At 44.4% G+C, this 24,797-nt stretch overlaps 1 protein-coding gene across 1 annotated transcript in view; it reads right to left on the bottom strand.

Moving 5' to 3' along the window:
* Positions 1 to 23,266, bottom strand: part of TNC (tenascin C) — a 78,087-nt gene extending 54,821 nt beyond the window's left edge. Inside the window, exon 1 of the mRNA XM_058038505.1 lies at positions 23,161 to 23,266. The gene's annotated coding sequence lies outside the window, so the exon portion shown is untranslated. The remainder of the gene's footprint in view (positions 1 to 23,160) is intronic.
* Positions 23,267 to 24,797: the final 1,531 nt, after the last annotated feature.

Below are 24,797 nucleotides of genomic sequence, written 5' to 3' on the forward strand. Positions count from 1 at the left end.
GAGCAGGAGAGAAATGAAGCCACAATCACTGCCAGGCTCTGCTGTCCCTTCATTTTCCCTCCTCTTCCCTTCAGAGCAGCTCTTGTAGATTGTATTTTAAACCTGCCTCTTGGAGAAATCATCTTGATATTTTTTTGTAGACATTAGCTGCTGGATTATTTAGGGGCACCTAAAAAGTCTTGCAGCAAGGGTTGGCAGAAAATGACCCTTCCCAGCATGAGTTTGGCCTTGTGGTCTGTAAGAGGAGCTGGGTGATGTCTGACATCTCTCAGGTACTTTGAGAGGTTTGTATGACCCACAGTGTGTCTAGTTTTACAAATATTTTGTCTAATAAGGAACACCTATTATCCTAATGAGCTGTGCCCTCAGATCTTCCTGCCACCCTGACTACAAAAATACTGGACTTGATGATGTGGGTGATATGCAAAATGTTCTGCTTGTCATGCAGGACAAAAAATCTAGAGCTTTCTCCCTATCTGGTCACAGACACCTTCCCACCCTCCTTGGGCAAGTTCTGCTCCCCGAGGCAGAACCTCAATTTAAATAATAAAAAAAATGTGTTGTGGCCTCCGACACATCTTAAATATCTGGTTAAAAAATAGAGATTATGAATTGAGAAGCAAATCGTAGCATCTCTGCAGTACGAGAGGCAAAAGGAGATTCAGGTAAGAATTTTCTTACATGAACATTAACTTTAGAAGTTAGATTTTAACCAAAGAGCAGAAAAGGGCTATTTCTAGAAAACTCTCCTTAAAATCTTCATCACTGCCTGGTGATACACTTAATAATATGTGGTGGAGGTAAGGTGGACTGTCAATAGCACAAAGGGAAGCAATAATTTTCATTTCCACTGCAGCCCTTTCATCTGAAGATTTGAAAGCATGTCACAGTCTGGCTGTAAAAAGCTGAAAAAATGTTATTAAAAAGGGTTATTTCTTTGTTTAGACATCCCCCCTTCCCCTTGCCCCCTCCCAGCATTAGAACTTTTCCAGGACCTTTCCATTTAATTAGAAATTTGTTTCTTAATAGGAAATTTTCAATCAATCTTGAAAAAAACCCCCAGGAATCCTGACTCCTGGGGAATACTAAGCAAAGGTAATGCATGAATATTTCCCTTCCCCAAAGCCATATTTGCTGGAAAGCAGCAGGTGTGAGAAACTAAATTAATGTCTGCATACTTTAAAGTCCTGGTGTAGCACTCCAGTCTCTCCCGAACGTTCAGGAGTGGCAGAATTGTGAGATGATTTGTGGGTATGTGGAATGATAAATATGCAGATGAGAGCCCCGTGCAATTTTAATCAAAACAGATTGCAGCAAGGAAGGAATGGAGGTGTTAAAAACTCCATCTCAGCTGTCCTTCCTAACGAAGGCAGAAGGCTGATTAGATTTGCTCAGACACCTTCTACATGTCATGACTTGGAAATTAGACATGAAAATGGCAGGGAAAAAAGAGAGGGGGGGAAAAGAAAGGAAATAATTCTTGTCTAAGCAGATACTTCCTACATTTCAGCAGGAGGGGATCAAATATTGTCAGCACCATACTGGATTCAAGCACATCTTGTTAAAATCTGGGTAAAATAGCAGCAGGCTGGGTTGTGACAGGGAGGAAGGCTCAGCTGGAGAAGAGCCAAAGCCCTCTCCAGGGAACACAGCAAGGAGCATTTTGAGGTTTGTAAATTGCTAACCCCAAAACAGCTCTCTGTGATCTGTTAACTGCAGGAAATTCAAGTTTCCAGGGTTTCCTCCAAGGTGTGAGCTGTGTGCTCCCTGCAGCCTGGAGTGCCCAGCAGGGCACGTGTGGAGTTATCACTGCCCCCTCCTCATCTACTGCCACCAAGACAGAAAAGAGTTATCATCTTCTGGGGATATTGATACCAGCCCCTGTCTGCCTGCATGGGCAATTGGGGCATTTTGTGCAAGGAATGCCAGCAGTGCTGTTCCACAGGACTCATAAATTGAGACCAGAGGGCATTTTCACAAGGCAAGGCCTCAAAAGGTGCAACCCCTCAAAACCAGAGTGCTGGGCTGGTTTTACCAAGAGCCTGTGACTCCTGAGGCTCTGGGGATCTTCTCCAGAAAAACTAGATTAAATCTGAAGTAAATTGAAATGTTCTCAAAGCAAGGGGCTGGGGAGACCTGGAAGTTTTGACATGTCAGGCCAAAACATGAACGGCTCTGACTTCATCATCTTTCTCTGCTGGTTCCACACACTCATAACGGCAGAAAACAATTTTCTTTCCATTCCCAATTCCAACAGGGTGGAGGAATCAGCAGGGATACTCAGTGCAGGTCAAACTCCATTAAATCACAGTGGAGAGCAGAAATTCATAACAGTCCTAAGGCATCAGGCCTGAATCTTTTCAGCTGAAATGATCAAAGAGAAATTCTTTTTTCCCCACCTACCTCTTCTTTATTTACACATTTCTACCTCTTCTTTATTTACACATTTACATTCTAAGGAGAGGAATTTTAAGGCAGCTGAATTTAGAGTAATTCAGAAAATCCACTGTGTTCCCCGAGGCTCCCAGAGAATATGTGTGCAGGGAAGTGTGGCAATTGTTTCAACCCCAATTAGACCCCACAGATATGAGCAGGCCCTGAGGGTGTGAAGCTCCAAAGGGAAATTTTCATAATTCAGGAATTTTCTTCAAAGTCTTAAATCAGCTGCACGAGAGGTGAAAAGAGGGTCATAACTTTCAAAGGGGCCAGGAGGAAGCTGATTGCCTTTTTCTCTAACAGATAAAGTGCAGAGTGATAAGCAGGAATCCATCCAGGTTCCAGGTTGATAACTTACCTTGAATTTATAATCAAACAGCTTCACTTCTACCTCCATGGTCAGGTCACAAAGAATAAGCACCCTGCAAATGCTCTACAGTTTTCTGGATAAGAAGTCCCACATCTGGGAAACCCACACGAAGTTATAGATCCAGGCTTGGTGACCTCCCTTTAATAAGCAGCAAAATGTGAAAGCCCTGAATAAAAAGCCTTTGCCACCCCACCTATTTCACCATATTTTCAGACTAAAGCTTTTCCAGGAAATGACAAAGGGAGATAATCATTAACCAAAATGGTTGTGGGAGTGCAATGAGAGTGAAAAAGAGGGAAAAATCAAGAAAACATCCTCTGGAAAAACTCCATGGAAAAAGGGGCAGAGAGGAAACAACTGGAAGGAAGATTTAAAAGTTGTTCAATGAGAGGAGTTGAAGTGTAGGGACACAAGTGACACAAATCCACTTTTTCTGTCACAGAAGGGACTCAGTGATGTCCACAGCCTCACAATAGGAGCCTCATGACATCCACATGTGCTGGAGGAAGGCAGAGAGCCTCTTTGAAAGCTTTTGGAATTATAATGGATAAACAAAGCACACTCCTCCACTTTTTAAATACAGAAAAATGGGACATGGAGAGGCTGGCACTGAGAATCCCAAGCTCCCCAGGAGCCTCTGCTCTTTTTGCTGAGGTATTTTACCCACTGCAGGCCAGAGGAAGCTGATGCAGCTTTGCTGAGTCCCACCAGAGTGGTTCAAACACCTCCCAGAAGGCATTTATGGCTTATAAAAGCACATTTTCCTCTGGATGTGCCTGCCTTTGTGACTTGAATCCTTCTCATTCCAGGACAAACCAGCAGTTTGTGTTTGATGTGGGTGAGCAGCCACAGCTCAGGGCTCTGGATGCCACCTGTGTCCCATCTGGTGCTGGCACTGCACATTTCAGGGCAGTGCAGCTCTGGGACTGAGGACAGACAAAACCCAGAACATTCTGAGTGCAGAGATGGTAGCTGCTCTGCACAGTTAATTTAGGATTCACTCCTGAGCTGTCACACATGACAGTTTTCAATGCATCCATAATCCATTTCAAGGGCTTTGCCCATGCCACTGAAATTGGTCATGAAAACAACAGGAATTTTAGATTATCTTAAACCCTATGAGAGGTCCTGTGATCACATTTATACCTCAGACTCTTTCAAAGAACTGCATTTAAACAATTAAAACAATTCATGGGTGTGACCATGTTCACAGGGGTTCTTGGATGAGGGAAGAGACGAGGATCTGACTCCATGTTTCAGAAGGCTTGATTTATTATTTTATGATATATATTACATTAAAACTATACTAAAAGAATAGAAGAAAGGTTTTATCAGAAGGCTAGCTAAGAACAGAAAGGAATGATAGTAAAGGTTTGTGGCTCGGGCTCTTTGTCTGAGCCAGCTGGGCTGTGATTGGCCATTAACTAGAAACAACCAACATGGCTTAATCGAAGATCTACTTGTTGCATTCCACAGCAGCAGACAGTCATAGTTTACATTTTGTTCTTGAGGCTTCTCAGCTTCTCAAGAGGAAAAATCTTAAAGAAAAGATTTTTCATAAAAGATGTCTGTGACACATGGGTACTTTTTGCCCTGCGCTGCCCCTGAGATCCTGCATTAGATATCACTGAGCTAAGCCTGAACTCTTCACCCCAGCTCAGTTTTCACCTTTGGATACAGCTCTTAGATGATGTTCCAGTTTTGGGGAAGCTGTAGGGTCTCTGTTTCACAGATCCTACTGCACACCATCGTGAAATAAACAACTTGGATGCATTTTAGCCTCCACCCATTCCACCTTGGCTGGAAAGCAGCACTGCCAGGGCTTTGCCAGGGCTGTTTTGGAAGGAATTTTAATTAATTGCTTTGTGTGCAATTTAGAATTTAGCAAAGGCTCATATTTCAAAGCCATCAACATGACAGTGCCACAAAGAGGAAGGAGAAATAATCCAATGAAGCCAACACCCATAAAATGTGAAAGAGCTCTGGTAAATTCTGAATGATAAGCATAAAAGGAGACCCATGAGAGACTAAACCTTCTGTTGTACAGTGACCATTTTGAGGTAAATTACCATGATTATTCCATTATAAACAACTTTTGTTTCAGAAGTTTTGTCCTCTTAGCCATGGAAAATCTCTCCAGGTCTATCCTTGGTCAGGATCTCAGAGAGAGAACAGAATTTTCCAAACTAAACAATGAGTTTGGCTGTTTTTCAAAGCAGAGTAAAAATTCAGGGATTGGAGGTGGTCTTATTCCAGTATCAATGACACTTTTGATCAATGAAATATTGAGTATTTTGGGCAAATCTCATGAATTAAATGAAAATTAGAGATACAGCTGGGAGAAAATGACGGCTGAAAACATGCAATAATTAAAGAGAAGTGAAAAACAGATTATGGGATGCAATTAACAGGATATGGAACCCAGCAATCAAGAGGTGCCTTCCAGTTTCTGGGTCCTACAGGCTTTGCTGATTTATGTTTCTTAGGAATTACCTGGCTGATGATGAGAAGAGCAAAGAAATGCTGCCTGAACATACCATTGCTATTTCTATTCCATCAGGAGCAAGGCACAAGAGCTCAGAGGAGAGCCAGGAATGTGGGAATGGCACCGAGCTGGGACATGGGAGAGCTGAGACCATCCCTCAGCTCTGCCATTTTAGCCCAGTCACTTCTCACCCTGATTTCTAATAAGTCTAAACAAAGTACAAACAACCAAACTTCCAAATTCTATATTTCCAACTGCTCTGGAAAGATTCTTCAGTCTACCCCTATGAAAAGACTTCCTCTGCTCTCAATTTTTCTGCACAAACTCTATCATGCTCTTCATGCTAGAATTCTTAATTCTTTTAATATATCACCTGGATTAGAGGTAGCCCCAAGGATGTTAAATAAGAGGAGAAAAGTGCCTACAGGTTTATGAAGTTTATCACAGCCACCCTCTAAATATCTTGGGGCTTCTGCTGGTCAGGATGACCCCGAGATGTGTTAGAAAGTCTCTTTTCCCAGCCCGGCTGTCGAAGATGGACTCAGAACTCTTTAATTCTCATTCTCAAGGTTGTTCATTGTTTCTTATCAATAAAATTCTTTCTCTGGCCTGCTAAGGTCTGCTCAGCAGGTCAGACAGAGGCACTCTGCCTGTCCCCAGAGGAAGTGTTAGCTTTTTATACTAAAAACTACGTGTACAATATTTACCATAACTTCCCAATACCTATCACCTATGTTAGACAGTGAGCTTCTACTCTAAACCAATCTCAAAGTGCCAACATCACAGCAGAAGGTGGAGGCCAAGAAGAAGAAGGAGAAAGGCTGGACATGCCCAGATTCCTCCATCTTGTCCCCTGAACCCCCATTCTAAAAACCCCAAAAAATCCATTTTTCACCCTGTGACAAACAAATTATTATTCTACTTAGACTTTCGTGCCTTGCAGATCCTCATATAAGGTTGGCAATTTTTTCCATGGGTCATAATCAAAGTCACAGGTGTCTTGGGCTTTGTGCCAAGGTCTCTGAGCCCCCTGGCAGGGATTCTGGCAATCCAGAACAGCCAGAGGGATGTTCTGAATTCCGACATAAATAGGTCACAGATGGGCACAAGATTGATGGTGAAAAGGACAAAGGAGACCTTTGGAAATGGCACAGCCTGGCAGGAGCAGAGCTGCTCTGACACCATCACTGTGGTGTTTAGGGCAGTACTTACTCTTCAGGCCAATTATTTGTAAAATAAACTCAATCCATGAGGCTTTGCAACATCTCTCTCCAACAGGTATCCCAAGCACGATGAAGAATTAACATTTACAGGAGCAGAGCCAAGGAAGTGGCATCTGCTGAACCCTATGATATCCAGCTTGCCTTGGCTCGTGTCAGAGCCTTGCAGCTATTTCAGCTGTTGTTTAAATGAGAAGCATCCAAAGTGGCATTATGTAATAATTATATATAGGCAGCCAGCCTTGGGAAGAGACCACACTAAAAACAGGAATCCAAAGCTCTTAACTCATTTTTGGTACCACCAGATTTAATAAAATTATCTGTGTTAAAAACGAGTGAAGGTAATTGCTGAGTGACTTAAAAGCATGGTGCAGAATTAATCAGACCGCACTCGTAATGTGGTGTTTAATCTTTCATGTAATTTGCTGCTAAATGTGCATAATTAGAAACAAATAAATGATACATCTCAGTGTGAGCCACAGATGTGCTGCCTTCCAGCATGGTTATGAGTTCCTGACTAGGGATAATGGGGCTTAAAGCAGGTCTCCAGCTTGGGACTTGACAGTCATGCCTCAGGTTTCAGCTTTTCTATTTTTCACATTCTGTGCTGCTTTAGTGTGTGGGTCTGAGCTTCACATCAGGGGATGGTGAGCTCTGTGCACAGAGCAGGGAGACAAAACAATTCCTGCTCCAGCTGGGCACCAAGGACAAATGATCCAAATCTCAGCCCAAGAGCACAAACAGCGTGGGCTGGAGAGAGAAAAACAAGCAGGGTGGGACTGCCTGGGCTAAAGCTGGAATGGGACAATGAACTGCAAGGTGCAAATGGAGCAGAACTGATCACAGGGAGAGACCCCGTGCCCGGCCGTGCATTTTGGGGCTATTTTGGTTCACCTTGGGTGCAGCCCTGGCTGGGCTCTTGTGCTGCCCAAGGTGGATCCATTGATGTGACCGTGTTCACAGGGGTCTTGGAATGAGGGAAGAGACGAGAATGTTGACTCCATGTTTCAGAAGGCTTGATTTATTATTTTATTATATCTATTATATTAAAACTATACTAAAAGAATAGAAGAAAGGATTTCATCACAAGGCTAGCAAGGAATAGAAAAGGAATGATAACAAATGCTTGTGACTGACTGAGACAGTCTGGACAGCTGGGCTGTGATTGGCCATTAATTAGAAACAACCACATGAGAGCAATCACAGATGCACCTGTTGCATTCCACAGCAGCAGATAATCATTGTTTACAATTTGGTCCTGAGGCCTCTTAGCTTCTCAGGAGGAAAAATCCTAAGGAAAGGATTTTTCAGAAAATATCATGGCTACACATTGAGGCATTTTAATAAATCCCTGCTTTATTCTTTAGCTCTGTCAAGTCTCTGTTCTAGCTCAGCCTTCCCAAGGCATAAAGAGGATATTGTCTTTTAGTTTATTTTACTTCAGGAAGTGCAGGAGTCCTTCCTGCATTTCCTTGGAGACCTTGTCCAGCAGAAGTGTGCTGGGGTGGGGAGCTGCTCCCCACATCCTCCTCTTCATCACAGGGGCAACAGGAGCTCAGTCTTGAGCCCAGACTGAGATCCCAAAGCTGCTGGAAATCCACCAGCAGGGATGGTATCCTTGATACCCTTGGCATATTGGTGCCGTCCAATATTGGGTGCTAAAGGCCTTGAGAGCTCCAAGACGCCACAATGGTGTCACTTCCAATCCGTCAGGGAGGGATTTGTGCCACCTCTTGGCAGAGGGGGAGTTTGGGGAGCGCTGTGTGTGACCCCACAGAGCCGCCCCCGGCTGCCAGGGCTCCGAGCATCCAACAAAACCCCAGCACACAAAGGGAGCTGGGAGGGAAATCCAGCTCCATGAGTGCATCCCTGTGCCAGGGCTGGCTGCTCCTGCAGGGCAGCAGCCCAAAGGCAGCTCCAGCCAGCAGGGCAGGCTGCTGGGGAGCACAGAACCTGAATTTCCATACGGGTTTCGTCCCAGCCACTGAGGAGGACATTGGCAAAGCATATGCCTGGCCAAGGGGAGGTGGATGAAGCATTTCCTTGCAAAGGTTTATTTTGGGTGTGCTGGAGGCTGAATTGCTGTGCTGGAGTAATCCTGGGGATGAGGTCATGTGTTCCCTGAAGGGGCTGCTTTGTAGCCCGTGTTAGTTAGCAATGCTTTTGCTCTTATCAAGCATCTGATTAAACTCACAAAAGAAGGGTCTTTAAAAAACAGGCTCAGGCAGAATTGAGAAGTGAATAAATAAATTGAATTTGGTTGGTTTTTTAATTTTTTTTTTTTGCCTGACAGGAAAAGCAGAGAGGAATAAGATGGGAAAGTGGGATAAGGCACTGATTCCTTGTTCTGAGATGACAGAACAAAGATCTTCATCTATTCTCAAGATTTCTACAGAGCCAGCCCTGTGGCAGACACCAGTTGCACCCATCCATGAGGCAAATGCCACCTGGGAGGGTCACAATGCAGCACCCAAAGAGCAGAAACCATCCCACACCTCTCCCTGTGGAGTGACCCAGCACCCACCTTCTGCAGCAGTGAACCCTTCACCAAACTGGGCTTTTGATCCATTTTGGAGGAGGTAAACTGAAACTGGACTCCAATTTTTATTTAACTTGAAGAAAAACTCGTCTGGTTTGCACTGGTAAGCACTCAAGGATATTTAAATATTAATAAATTATATCTACTGTGCTTATTAGAATGACAGTATTTCAAATCAGTTATTTGTGGCATCAGTGGTTCCCCATATTAGAAGAAGTGGTTCCCTATTTTAGAGAAATATTTCTCTTTGTTCCTCTCATTTTGTATAATTTCATTCAGTATTTCCCTCCATTGACCTGTCCATTGGATGTCCAGAAAAAAAAAAAAAAAAGTAAAAGTTGCCTCTATAAAAGAACTGGAGCCAAGTGATGATAAATTAACAGGTAGCACTGCTTGAAAGTTTTTCACAACACATATTTGGTCATTGAAAGGTGCCATTTTTCATTTGATTCTGAAGACTCAGCAAGAAGGCAGCTAAGGGGGAGTCAGCAGCATTTCAGGAGTTCCCATTCTTGAGAAAAAAAATTCCCTGACAAATCTTTTTTTGTAAATGTTTGAAACCAGTAATGGCTTGCTTTGAACCAAATGGCCTGTTGGAAAGGATACCAACCTCAATCATTTCTTCAAAGGATTCCTGCTCCTTTTTCTAATAAAAGCTGGAGCAACCCGGCCTTCAATTACTAAGTGAAAATTTATCAAAGTGAACCCACAGTGCTCGTGCTTTCCTGCACCCCAGGACAGAAAAAAGAGAATTAATTTCATGTTCACTCCCACCTCTAAAAGCTCAGAGTTGTGCCCATCGGGGAGTAAAACATGTCAGTGCATCTTCAAACACCAAACTGAATTTTCAGGCAGCAAAATACTTCAAATATACTGGTCCAGGAGCCAGAGGGCTCCTTATTGCTGCCTGCTCTGCCCAATTACCTTCAGCTTGTTACCATCTCCAAGCACAGGGATTCTCCTTTTCCCCAGACTAATTCTGCTTGTTATCCACCAAAGGGTTGTAACTAGGGATAAATAACATTCTCCTGCCCCCAGGATGTTTGGCTGGGAGTCAGCTTGGCTGGGGATGTAAAACAAACAGCTTGGGAAAGTGGGGAAAGAGAAGAGAGCAGAGCTGGGGAGGGAGGGAGGGGCAGCAGAGGAGACAGACACTGAGATTTCTCAGGTTTGGGATTTGATGGTGCTGCTCTGGTGTCTTAGACAGCTCCTCTTCCCTTTTGCCTTCACAACATGTTAGACCAGCTGGTGGATTTGACCCCTTGGCACTGCAGCTAAAAATGTCTCCGTGTACTATGTTTTTAAAAATCCTGGTTTTGTTGGAAGCATAAAAAAGGATAAAACCATGCAAAAAAGATGCTGCTGAATGAGTACAAGGGAATAATGCAGCCTGGAGTAGGTTGGCTGAAGTAATGTCTCACTCAGGGTTTATGTTGCTCATTCTTAGAGGTGCAAAGCCCAGGAAATGAAAAAGCTGCATCTATAAAAAGCAAAGGGCTTTTCTTACAAATTAGATCTGTTCCCTTTAGGATGTGAGGAGGTGAAACTCTGAATGCTGAGCTGGAAAAACCACACAAATACTCATTTGGAGTAATCTTATTTTTTAGAATATATTTCAGCTAACATTCCCAACAGTGGCACATGTGTGGGTGTGATTTTCATTCTGGTCCTCATGCAGGATAAGGAAAGGAGCAAATTCCTTCTGGATTTGTCCTGTGGAAGGTGATGGACAGGAAAGGGGGCACAGAGCTCACCTGTGCTTTACCACAGAGCCTTGGTTTGTGGTGCTGTGATCTTTCCGGAGAATATAAAATCTCCTTTATGGAATCTTGGAATACAGATTGCTAGATTGGTTTACCAAGGAGTTTGCTGAATGATGGGGAAATCTAAAATGTGATAAAGTTGGAGGTGAATCAATAGGGCGGCCAAGGAATCAGAGTTTAGTGGAATGGTGAGGAACAGAATTAAGGTGTCTTTGCAGAGTGGGAATGAACAGGTCTCCCAATGAATGGATTCCCCAGGCTTGGAAAAGCTACATCTCAGCAATAAGGGTTGAGATAAAATCTTCCTGACTGGGGGTCTGCCATCCTCAAGTCTTTTCCATAACAAGAGAAATGGACCCATGGGATTGCCACAACACCTTGAGCTCTCAGCAGAGATCCCAGAAAGTGCCCAGAACCTTGGAGTTAAAGGTGTGGTCCCATGGTTAGAACTGAGGCCTGAAATTCAGGCATCCTGCTCTGAAATGATTTCATAAATCATCTGCTGTGCCTCTGTTTAACCTCTGGTAAAACCTCACAGGGGCAATGTGTGTCCCTGTGAATTGAGTATTCCAAGGACCTCACAGGAAAGGTGCTGTTAAATCCTCATTTCCATAATTAAACATCTTCCTGAGGAGTGCTGTAAAATTGTCAGAAAATACATCATTAGAAAGCAAAGAGCTGGAGAGTTATCCCTGCAATGTGGGAGAGAAAGGGAAATCAGCAGAGCTGCCCCAGCCCTGGCCCAGCACAGGGAGGAGCTGGAGCTGCTTCAGAGATCCAGAGGAGGCACCAGGGGGATCAGGGGATGGAGCAGCTCTGCTGGGAGGAGAGGCTGGGACAGCTGGGATTGTGCACCTGGAGAGGAGAAGCTTTGGGGGGACCTCAGGGTGGCCTGGCAGGGCCTGGAGGGGCTCCAGGAAAGATGGAGAGAGTCAATTTTCAAGGGCTTGGAGTGCCAGGACAAGAGGGAATGGCTTCAAACTGAGAGAGAGAGAAGGTTTAGATGGGATATTGGGAATTGGGAATTGTTCCCTGTGAGGGTGGGCAGGCCCTGGCACAGGGTGCCCAGAGCAGCTGTGGCTGCCCCTGGATCCCTGGCAGTGCCCAAGGCCAGGCTGGGCAGGGCTGGGAGCAGCCTGGGACAGTGGGAGGTGTCCCTGCCATGGCAGGGGTGGGATGAGATGAGTTTTAAAGTCCATTTCAAACCAAGCCATTCTTTCGTTGTTTGAAATTTTTCTTTTTCTCTTTTTTTTTTTCTTTTTCTTTCTCTGAAATCTTTTTCTCTGTAGAAGAAAGTCTGACCAGATGTGCAGCACAAACGCACAGAGCCACAGGACTGCCTGAAATTTTGGGGTAATAATAGAAAACTGCAGCCTTACTCTGAAGCCAAGAGGTTGTGCCAGGCCAATTACCAGAATGAGAAGATGAATCCATGGAAATAAATTGTAAGGTTACCAAAACCCACAGGGAAAGACACCAGAGAATTTGAGAAAAATCTGCAACTGACCCAAAATGAACGTGTCCAGCTCATTCTCTTACATCAACTGGAGGTCCTTTCATCTCTGGAAATTTTATGGGATCTGAGGGATCATTCCCACACATGTGCACGATCCTCCTGCACCTTGGTGTGCCAATGTTTGCTGCTGTTACACAACCCAAGTGATTCACCCCTGTGCATGGGAAGTGCAGGAGAATCCTTCATCCAACTCTGACCACAGAAGGAATTTTACAGCAGCCACAAGAAACAGCCTGGTTATTTTATAGAGCAGATCACTCAAATGTGTTGCATAAAAAGTAAAAAAAAAAAAAAAAAAAAAAAAAAAAAGAGAAGCAGCATTACAAGAGGTAACCACGGGAGAACTCACACCAAACCCAGCTGGTCTAACTCACAGGGACTGGGATGAGGCACAAGTTAAGAGGGAATTCAGTCTGCCCTTGCAGCTTGGTTGGTTTTTTCGTTAAGTGTCCCGACACTTGAGCATCAATTCTGGAAACGGGAGCTCAGAAAAGAGACACAAAAGAAGCAGGGCAGTGGGGTGCTCTGGAGCTGCATTCAGGCTCCTGGCAGGGGGCACAGCCATCAGCCAAGTGGAGCAATTTACGACAAACTCAAGAGAGAGGGGGAAAAAAGCCACCTGCTAAATACTTTTTTCTCACATCTGGAAAGAAACCTCTGTCCTTGCTGTACCTGTCAGAGGGGGAAGAAAAAGCCCACGGCAGATACAGCCTGGACAAAATCTGTGGGTTAGAAACAGCAGGGCAAACAGAGATGGGAGCAGCAAAGGCAACAATGGATTCAGAATAACTGGTGCTGTTCTAAAAACAGAAGCAGAGCTGTGGAAATGGGTCACATCCAAGGGACTCGTGCAAAGCAGAGTGGATGGGTCACACCTGCCTTCTGCCTGGGTTTTAATCACCATGGGCAGACACATATTCCAAGTGCAGATACTGAAAAGGGAATATCTTTCTCATACCTTTGCGTGTGGGTTTGAGTTCAGAGCAGCAATTCTTGGCACTTCTGCTGAAAGTGTTTTCCACTCTAAGACTGATTTACAAATATAAAGAATTAATTAATCCTACATTGTTCTATGAAATGTGTATACTACTAATTTTATAGCTGGGTAAATAAGCCAGAAGCACATCAAGGCCACATTTATAAAAGGAGAGTGGTCTGCAACTTCCTTTTCCTTCATATGAAGTTACGAGCTGAGTATTTTCAAAACCAGGGTTGCAGAAACACTTGGTTTCTGCCTGATCCCCTTGTTTGCATTTCCAGCACAGGAGTGACTTTTACCCATCCCTCTCTGATGGCTGGAAGTCTGGGGAGTGACTTTTACCCATCCCAGAACTGCTGAACAGAGAATTGAATGCAGGCCATGGCAGAGCTGCCACAGACACAGAAACCTCAATTAGTGCCTTTTCCAATATTAAAAAAAAAAAAACCCTTTCACAGCAAAAGCAGCTCCTGTGCATAACCTCCATCAGAAACCACTGCTGCCTCTCAAGTACGTCCTGTACCTTTTAATAAAACCTTTGCTAATAGCAAAAGCATTTGCTCGGGCTCTTGGCTTTTCCCCGCTCGCAGCAAAGACGCGGGGCTGGAAAAGATCTACAGTTTTCTAAACTTGTCTTTGGAAAGTTTCTCTGCCAAGTTACACTTTGTCAGGAGCTCATTATTTTCTGGAGGCTTCGCTTTGAAATACTTTGAGGGCTTTGCTGATGCATTTTGAGAGCATGGGGTTGGTGTGCTCGCTCGCATGAATCACGGCAACTCGTGTTCCTTCCACACACACAGCTCTGCTCCGTTTCCAGGCCCTTCTCCACGCTCTCGCTTCCAAAACCACCTATAAATTTTCCAGAGCCCGTTTCACAAAGTTCTAGGTGGTTTTGGGATGGGATGGGAAGAGCAGAAATTCAAGACTTCTGAATTTTCTTCCCACTCCCTTCGTGCCAAGCAGGAGTTGCTGAGAACAAAGGAGCAGCCAAGTCCTGGAGATGGGAACTTGGCCAGTGTGATTTGTCTCACAAGTTCATGATTTAGGTATGAAACATCCTCTTTTTTACTGATAATGAGAGGTAGCAAATAAGCCATCAATACTCTTCACAAATGTAATAACAATAGGTGGAGGAATAGCTGGTCTGATATAAAAAACCAGATGCCAAATTAATATATTAACCAAAAGTATTGGTGAAATCTGTGCAATAGAAATAAGGATCATTTATAAGAACCATAAAATACTGACACATTAAACAAATACACAGTGAATAAGCACTGAGACAGCACTGCTCTGTACAGCACCTCTGAGGAAGCTGTTTTTCAAATTTCTCCTGGAGGTCAGGAAAAAGAGATGAGCCAAAATTCTGCTCCACACACCCAACCCCACACTTTTCCATATTTAAAATCATTTTAGCTGAAGGAATGTCACGTACAGAAGCGAGAGAGGTGGAATTCTTCTCTTTTAACAGCTTTGCTGTAAGTAAGAGCATGAACAATTTACATTTATATTGGTCTGGAATAATGGAAAGTATTTAATTGTATGGATTTCTGCAGATGATATTGGTCAGCAGGCAGCAGGGTACTTTCAGAATCCATTATGAATATTTGCATGTGCTTTATAATTTTACTTTGATTTAACCATATACTTATTCAAGCACTAAAAATGACTCAGGACTCAGCCATAAAAGCCTGCTACTGTTCCTGGGGACCAGAATTATCATTCCTGTCATTAGCAGACTTCAGGCATGGTTTTAAAAGAAGCTGAGGGAACAGATGGGTAACCCTTCACCAGGCAGCTCCTTGCTTTTAAACCAATTACAAGTTTCCCTGGGCAGCTTTTCCTCCCTGCTGGAGCTCCTCTGTCCTTGGTACTAGCACCTCAAACACACAGGAATGTGCACATTTTTCTAACTCACAGGACCACAGAAGGAGTTCCTTGAAATCTGACTTCCAGTAATCGCCCCCGGGCTGCAGATCTGCCTGGCCTAGTTCTGTCACATGTGGTAGCATCAAGAATTTGCATCTTTGGCAAGCCAGGGAAGGGTAGCAAACTCAGAGCAGAGCAAAACGCTTCGTGAAGAGAGGATGGAATGAAATCAACCATGGCTTGGCAAGGCAAAATGAAATATAAATGAGAGACACAAGATATGAGACAAATTGAGTGCGAGGCGTTTGGAAAAAGAGAGGAGGCTGCTTCTGAAAAGTCCAGTCTGGGGATGTTTTGCAGTGCTCTGATGTAAAGCAGAGGCACTTATGTAATGTGATGGAAATTACAGCCATAAACACAGCCCTGAGCAGTGATTAGTGACTGAACTCGGACAAAAATCTGCACTGCTGCCCCAAATGTCAACAAATTGGACACTGCCACATTAATGGGAGGCTTGAGAGACCTCCACCAGCTCTGACCTCGTTCCCTTAACCCACAGTGACTTGAGCCCTGCCCGTGCTGAAGCCTTGGCTGGCAGCAATTTGAGCTGTGGCATGGTGAAAGGAGGGACATGGAGCTCAATTATCCAGCGCCAGATCCCCAGTGAAATCAATGCCATTGTGTCACATGAGAATTTGGCTGGCAGCCCCTGAAGTCTGCCCAGGAGAAACCCATCCATCCCCTCAGCAGGGCAGGCTGGAGGGGACAAAGCAGGCAAAGAAGGGCATGGAAAATGCTCCGTGGGTTTTAATTTCCCCTCTGGCAGCCTGGGTTTGGCCCTGTGCTGCTCCATGACCTATATGAGCACAGAGCAAACTGGAGCAGCCCAAGGCACCCTCAGCACAAAGATATCATTAAGGCAATGGGTGTTCCATGGACATCCAACACCCCACACCAAAGGGAATTCGATATTGCTCCTGTCAGCAGAAAAACTCTCTCCCAGGTGGAGTTTGACACCAAAAACTCAATTTTTAGTTAATTAATTTAATTTTAGTTGAATTAATTAATTCAATTTTTAATTAAATTCAAATTTAGTTTAAAATTCAGTTAAATTCAATTTTTAGTTAAATTTTAGTTAAATTTTTAGTTAAATTTGTTCAGTTTATTACTGGAATATTAGGGTACAGGATTACAGGATATTTAGGCCCATAAATAACACAGAGAGGCTGGGGAATCCTCATCCCTGGAATTGTTCAAGATCAGGGATCAGAACAACCAAAAAGGCATCCCTGCCACATGGCTGGTGGCAATAAACTGAATTTCCTTGTTTCTGACAGCAACCCTGGCAAATCCCAATGAATGGACCTTCAGTCGATGTAAGAGAATGAGCTGGACCCCTGCATTTGGGTAAGTTGCAGATTTTTCTCCAATTCTCTGGTGTCTTTCCCTGTGGGTTTTGTTATCCTTACAATTTATTTTGCTCTTGCTAAAGGCAAATAAACAATATATGAGATAACAGCCAGAGAATGACAAATAAAGGAACAAATAATGCTGATGTGTTTGAGAATGGCACTCTCTGGGTGCTGCAGGACTTCCATCAAGCCTGGAGCTGCAGCACTTGGAGTGCTGGCTCCCTCTGATTGACTTGCTAACCTGTAAAGTGGCTAAGTCGACATCATAATTAACACTTGGCAGTGGAAATATAAATTCCCTGGCTTGTAGGTGGTATATCCTCCTCTAAACACTCCACTTGGCCACCAAACTGGAAAAATAGATAGGACATTCATAAGGAGCCCTCACCATGGGACATGCCAGAGGGTTTTTTGTTTTGTTTTCCTTTTTTTCCTGGAAACTGTTTACATGGCCAAAATCCTTCAGTAAGAAAAATGATCTGAGAACTTTCCCTTCATATGTATCCTGTTCTGCAGTGCCTTGTGGCCCACAGTGTGCAGCATTCATCGGGAGTCAGCCCTGAATTACGGCGCTACAAGCAATGCAGGAGGGAAGTACAAGCCACAAGCAAAGGGAAAATATGCATTACACTGGCTCTGGCCAAGAGGAATGGGCTGCCTGCAGATCACAAGCTACCTTTATATCTTTCTTGGCATGGACCTTTGTCCCACAGCACAGAGAAGCTATTTAGGAGGATTCAGCAGGCCCAAAAGAGGCTGGCCTTGCAAAGGAACCAGGAGAGACAAAGAGCCAGTGCAGAGTGGGCACTGAGCTCCTTTTGAGAGGCCAGCAAACAGCTCCTGACAAGATGAAATCCTGAGGAGGGAGATAACCACCAAGGGCTGGTGCTGAAGTGCTCAGCACACACTGAGAGTGACCCTTTCCTGTCCAAATAAAGGCTTTTCATCACAGCAAGGAGGCACAAAACCACCGTCCCCAGAGTCCTCAGCCCACAGCCTCTCTCACCTGCACTCTGTGCCTGACAAAAACCCCAAACTGACCAACAAAATCTGCCTCTTTCCAGGTCTTTTGATTTCTTGGCAAGGGAAAGTGAACTTATGTCTTGGAAATAAAGCTTTTTTTAGCCCTTTTCCAGCCTTTCCTTAATGGTGGAAATAACTCTTTAGCCAGTTCTGCTGGGCACACAGGGAAAGAATCCCACAGTTTGATTTTCATGTATAAGAATAAATTTATGTTCCCTTTCAGCTTTGTGCTGCCAGCATGGTGGGAAAGAAGATAAATTTAAAGAAGAATCAAGACTGTTTAGATTAATATTCTGGTAAATATCCTAATTCCATGACAAAATTAGCATTTGCAATTTTAGGCTTATGAGCTTAGCAAGTTCTGGTGCACGAGTTAAAGCCAAAATCATTATAATGGAATTTCCCCGGGCTCTCAGTTTCAGCCTCCTGGGAGGCTCCTGGCCAATATCTATCCACACATAGTCAATGCTCCAGCCTGCCATGGGAAGAGACAGCCACTACAATAAACCTTTGTTGAGCCCAGGATTGAAGCAAGCACTTTAGGAAAAATCTGTATTTAAGGTTTCTCTCCTACCACCCTGCACTTTCTCCTCAATTGCTGAAGAGAATATGTTTTTTCTGAGCATGAAACAATATCATTTTTGTGGGGAGCTTGGAAAGGGAGCGCTTGCATGAATCGAAGAAAAGCTTCCTTTCTCTGCTGGGTTTGGGGAAAGGCCTTTCTGTGGGAGTAATCTTTCAAAGTAGGAAGCAGAGCTCCCCCATTGCTTGGGAAGAATGGACCTCCAGTGGGCTAATATGTGATGGATGACTGAATGCAAACTTGGCAACACTGCCCTCCGCTCCCCAAAGAATACAAAATGCCACTGCCTATTGGGCACCGGGGCTCTCCCCTTGGAAGTGCTGGAAACTTGGCACCAGCCCACCTTGGTTTAATTGAAACTGCAGACAATTAAGGATGGGAGCTCAGAGAAATTTCTTGCGACCAGATCAGCTCAGGATGGATTTGTCTTGGGTGATTGGCTCATGTATAAGGCAAACAAGGACATAAATGGGGAGTTATTTCCCATTGACTCCACAGCCAAATCTCACATTGGAGGAGTGCGTTGGGAAGTATAGTTTATATTAATAAGTATTATTAATAAATACTTATTATATTAATAGGTATTATTCAAATTCTACATCTGGATATGCTCTTTGAATCTATAGGTGGAGGCTTTTTGATGGTATTTGGTCAGCAACAGCACAAGCAGCATATAGGAGAAAGAAATTATGCATTTAGAAACCCAGGAAAATCTTACATTAAGGACAATTCTAGATATAATGGCGCATCTATCATTCATTCAATGCTAAAAAGTCACAATAAATTATTCAAACATTTCCCTTTTAGCAGAAGGATCCCCATCTATTCCTCTTTTCAATGCCCAGACAGTTCCTGCAGGCTCCAGAGCCGCCTCTTGTCAGGCAGCATCCCACTGACTCCTCCTCCAGTCTGCCCATTCCGCACCGTGGGGTTACATCATGCACTCAGGGATTTCAGGGGCTGGAACCATGCCCAGCCTCTAACTTTTCCCACATGTGGAAGGCTTTTAGCTCCAGCTCTGACTGGCCAGAGGGTCAGACACACGAGTGGACAGCGAGCATTGAGGTTTCACACTTGTGGAAACCCTGAGCTCGGTGGAAACTGCGACCACTCAAGATTGTCCCTCAGGGTTCTTCATTTCTCTGCTTTCCAGCAGTCCCCTTCCTCAAAGGACTGCTTTCTTATTTCCTTTTTCTCTTCACTATACAAAGAATTTTTTGGGGAATAGCTAATAATAGGAATTGCAGGTTCTTTGTGGCAGAGAGCATAATTTATTAAACCTCTTCACTCCTAATACAGTGAGGCTCTAAAATGCTGGAGCACTTATTACAACATCAACCAACCAAATCCATGGGCAAGTCTTCTTTAATACAAGTAGTTTAATGAACTAAATTACATCTTAAAAACTCATAAGCAATCTGTACACATTCCTAATTTTGAGCTCATGACCTCAGGTTATGGTGTTTCCTGTCCAGAACTCATTAGTTACTAATCCTATAATTGCTTGCAGTTTTGAAGATTTCTGAGCCTAGTAGGTGACAAAACATTAACTTATTTCACTTAGATTTCTGTCTTCCTTAGTTTCCCACTTCAGCAACAATGATTTTTTCAGCAATCTGACATCAGCAGCTTCCTGAAAACCACTAAGAGCAGCTATTACATTTTACAGTAGTTTCAGACGTCTGCAGTTTATAACCACAGGGTTAGATCAGAGCTCATTCTTTGAGCAGGGTGTGCTAAACTCACACCAGTAATCAAGTCTGAGAAAGCACACGTTGGTAAATCAGAGCCCAGCTTCAAAGCCCTGCATCTCAAACTAACACAGTTCAAAACAAATTCCTTTTATTATTGGAAAGCTGAGATTTCGAACTTTCCAGGGATGTAAATCATCCACTCCTAAGCTGGAGTTTTATGAGCCACTCGACCTTAAAGCTGTCAGTGGCCCTTCAGCTTAGCAGACTGTGAGGGCACGAGGCCAAGGAGGAATTTATCAAGTCACGGGCTTCAAGTGAGAGTAATTATTTAAGCACTCTGGATTTCTCATGGCACAAAGGTAGGACAGGTGGATGTGTAGCTGATAACCAAGCAGGCACCACCCTCTGCATTAATCTTCCTTCCAAAGGTAATATTCCTCCAGGGATACCAGGGCTCTCTAAGTGATGCAGGGCTGGATGGAAACTCTTTCTCCCTCACATCCACTTCCACCAGACACCCATTGTTCAACCCAGAACAATTAAATGCCATCAGCACCACTTAAACCTTTAGGCACTTCCTACAGGGCTGGGTAGACAGAGGCACTGTGATGTACCAGGAAGGCAGCACAGGACTGGCCAAGCTGGTTTTCCTAATGGTTTTGCCAGGAGGGATGAAAGGGTTAAAGCTTTGGCTCCAAAGCAGCATCACTGTTTCACAGACACTTCTGCTTTTTAATTCTGCCTGACTCTTGAAAAGGATGAGAGTCCCAAAAGGCACAGACCCTACCATTTAATCTCATTTTCTTATCAAAAAAGTGAGACAATGCTCAAGAACAAACTTTGACAGTCTATAGCAAATCAGAACGTCTTCACCCATGAATAGTCTTTGGCTTTTTTTAGATATTTTATAAAAAGCACTAATGTGAGAAAAAGCTGCATGTCAAACACCTTTAGAAATGATGTTAGAACAACATGATAGTTAAGTTTGAGTGAATACTGAGGAGAAATGATTCACTTTTAAAGAGCTGGGATAATAAAAGAGGATGGCTTTCAAAAAGTCTCCAGCTAACATTTACTCAGAATCTGTGGAGCACATTTTAGCCGGTGCTTAGGGATTTTCCCAGTAAGTTCTAACACCATTAAGCATCACTATTTCAACAGGAGATTTGGGTCTGGTTGTTTGTCTTTTCCATGTGCCCATGACCACCATCAGTGATTTCTGTAGCAGAATTTCTGCTTTCTCTCCAGATGAGACCTGACATTCTCATCTGCAGGCTGGGGGCTTTGCAGCAGATCCTGTGGCTCTTCCAGGGCTCTGGAAACACTGATAAAGTAACTCTAGTGACAGGATTAAGGGCTGGGACTTGCAAAGAAATTTCCCTGGGCTGAAAGGAGCCAGAGGATAAAATTAATGAGCAAAAAATATGGGAGGTGAATGCAGGTTTGGTGTTTGGGAGAGTGTGACTGGGTCAGTGATGGGAGGCACAGCCCTTGTCACTCTGTCCCATCTCTCTGCTCAGTTTAGGGGCAAATTCTTCCCTGAGCACGGGGCAGAACCTGCACTGGGAGCACCCTGACAGCTCTTCCAGCTGCTCCCCAAATTCCTTGCCAGGGAAGCTGGGCTGCAGACAGACCAGTTATCTTCTCTTGGCTAAACACTTTCACATGGCCAAACTTCTTCAGATTCAATCTGTCCCTGTGTTCCCAACAACCCAAAAGCCATCACATTTCTGCAAGTTTCCCTAGGATTCAAAGGATGGTCCCTAATTCCCATTGTCCACCTCATTTTTGGACTCCAGCACCCCTAAACTGAGCAGCCTGGTCCAGTGGAAGGTGTCCCTGCCCATGGCTGGAGCTGGATGATCTCTATGGTCCCATCCAACCCAAACCATTCAATGATTTCACAGCTTTGAAAGGCAAATGCACAAACCCAGCACAGTAAAACAACCTCCATATGTAACATTAATCAGAAAGTGTGCAAAATGAATTCTCAATATTTAATATTGTATTAAAAAATTAAACCAGGAGAGAAAACCAAACCCAAGAGCTGGACAGCAAGGCTTTTACCCAGACCATAGAATCACATCCACCTCATTGTTTTCTGCTTTGTCATTGAGAAAAACTTCTATAAATGTTTTTAGTTTGCTTTTTAATTTTAGATTTCCACTGTGCAGCACAACACATCACCATCATTTCAATCCGAACATTCCTTTCCATAGTATGAGACAGACTTTTCAGGAGTTTAGATTAACTGCCAAAAACTTCTCTGTCCTGGTAGCCAGACAGAAAATCAGGCAGGGAAAACTCTGCAAAGGTGATGTAACACAAAGTCCTGAGTGAGTGAGTTTAGCTACTAAATGAATCTAAGTGTGTTCACCTTCTCCCAGCCAGCTTCTCCTTTTTAAGCCAATTTGAGCCTCGCTGGTAAGTGCAGACACAGTCATGCAGAAAATCTCAGTGCACCAGGGAGCAAGGAGCTGAGACACGGAGCAAGTGCCTCTGTTTTTCCATGAGGATGGAGAATTTCACCCTCCCTCTCCCAGAACCCACCCAGCAAAGCAGGGGTAATAAAATACCAGTTGAATCTTCCTTTGTGCTTTGCTCCCCACTGCAGGCTAATATTACAGGACTTTTAAAAGAAACTGGAGACCAGTGGGGGCAGGGAGGAAGGTGACAAAGAAAAAGAGTAAAGAAAAAAAGTGTGGGGACAGCAAATGACCAACAGGAAGGGCCCAGCTCTCATCAGGTCACAGACAGGAGCACAAGAGGAGTTGTGCTTGGGAGGGTTAAAACCTGCGAGTGGATTTAGTCTGGTTTGGGAGGTGAGGCTGGGGGAAACATTTACAGCAGTCCAGGAGCCAAGAGGAAATCCCAAATCTGCTTTCCTGCCCTGCCTGTCAATCTGGGCTCTGTGAGGATGTCCAGCACCCAGCCAGCTCCTGCTCCATTCATTCATTGGGTCGGGTGGATGTCATTGAGACATTTCTGACATTATTGTGCCGGACAATGCAGACAGACTTTGAGGCAGGCATGCTCCAATCCCAAACGATTCCCTGACAGCATCCCTGCCCTTTGGGACATTTCTGACATTCCTGCACAGGACAATGCAGACAGATTTTGGGGCAGGCATGCTCCAATCCCAAACAATTCCCTACCAACATCCCTGCCCATTGAACTGGCAGCCACAGCCACCAGGGCAATGCCAGAGCATGGGGTCACTACAAACTCATGTGCGAGAGGACTTTTTAATTCAGGGAGGAAGCAGACTTACCTTAGAGACTGTGCCAGAGCTTAGATCCTGCTGTGAGCAGCCTCCATGAAATAAATACTCTGTTCAAAGCCAGCTGGGCTCTCCTGACTCTTGTTGCCGTCCTGTCAAAACTCGGCGAAGTTGCGTTGTCCGGTGCCGTGTGCGAGCGCAAGGCAGCGAGCTTTGACAGCAAGGCAAACTGGTCAGAGCAGCCAGATTCTGCTGGGTTTATATAGCTGAGCTGCAAATCCTGATCCTTGGCTCGTTCCACTGTAATAGGACGCCTGAAGGCATTTTTTTTTTCAGTTTTGCTTTAAAGGAACAGCCTCTCTCTCCCTCTCTGGCGCGCACACACTCACACACTCACGCCGTCATCCACAGGCACACACACACACACACACACACAAAAAGAATTTGCATGGGATTTATGGCTAAAGAAGGAAACCCCCTGAACCATTCAAAAAGAAAGTCAGCTCAGGGCAAATGACTCAGAAAGCAGAATATTTTCCCTACAGCATCAGCGGAGTGCATTATCAGGAGTTTTAATCCCCTCACCCCCATTTTTTGAACGTTGTGAAATAGTAGCAAGCTTACGTGAAATCGAGGGAATCACAAGCAGGGTTTAAATTCCAGGGACTCCTACAGAAATTAATGGGTTTAATGTTGGTGTAAATAGACCCCACTTTACTGGAATCAACTGCAAAATTCAGATTTACACAAACAGAGGATCTGGCATATTCCCATTTTTCCAAGCTGTCATCTCTTTTTCATCCTTTTGCCCTCCTGCTCTGAAGAGCTGCAGGCAGAAGCGTGGGGAATTAATGAGAAAAGTGAGCAGAGTCGTTGCCTGAGTCTTTGTTAAAAAAAAACACAAACAAAAAAACCCCCAAACTAAAATAAGAGAGATAAAAGCCCAAATAGGACAACCCAGGAGGGATTCCCTTTCTTCTCAGATCAGATAAAAAGAGATTACGTGGCTGTCTGTGTGTACAGATAACCCAGGCACTGTGTGAGGCTCAGGGCTTCCCTGCTTCCCATCCCGGAGCTATCAGTGACACACTGAGTGCTCAGCTGGGACCTTTCCAGGGCTCTTTGTTGTCTCTCAGTACCCTGGAACCCGAGGCTTGTGGCAAAAAAGAGAAGATCACAGTTAAAGAATTCTGATTAGCACGGATTTCCCTCCCCTAACACTAAAATCCTGTGCCCCAGCCCTCTGTGTTCTGGGCTTCTGCTTCCCTTGGGTTCTGCTGTTGGGGAGGTGGTGGCAGAGGAGGAAGGAGGAAGATTAATCTTGAACTTTCAGGTCTGTGTTCCAGGATAAAAGATGAAATCACTCTTCTGTTGGATGGTTTAGAAAGCAAGACTTACCCAAACATGTCTGAGGGCCATGAAGCCCAAACCTCTACTGCTGGGATCCTCCTCAGGAGCAAAGATGCTCATAGGGATAAAACCAGATTGCCTGGGAATTTTGGGTGATATTCCTCTCTGAACACATCCCCTCCCAGCTGGCCCTTCCCTGGCTCCACGGGCACATCACTCTATGAGGGAAGGGTGTGAATCTGTGTCAGACAGACTCAGGCTGGAGCTCAGGGCAAGGCTCTGCCCCCAGAGGGTGCTGGCACTGCCCAGGCTGCCCAGGGAATGGGCACGGCCCCGAG

The sequence above is a fragment of the Melospiza georgiana genome, chromosome 20 (genome assembly GCF_028018845.1).
Source record: "Melospiza georgiana isolate bMelGeo1 chromosome 20, bMelGeo1.pri, whole genome shotgun sequence".
Taxonomy (NCBI): domain Eukaryota; kingdom Metazoa; phylum Chordata; class Aves; order Passeriformes; family Passerellidae; genus Melospiza; species Melospiza georgiana.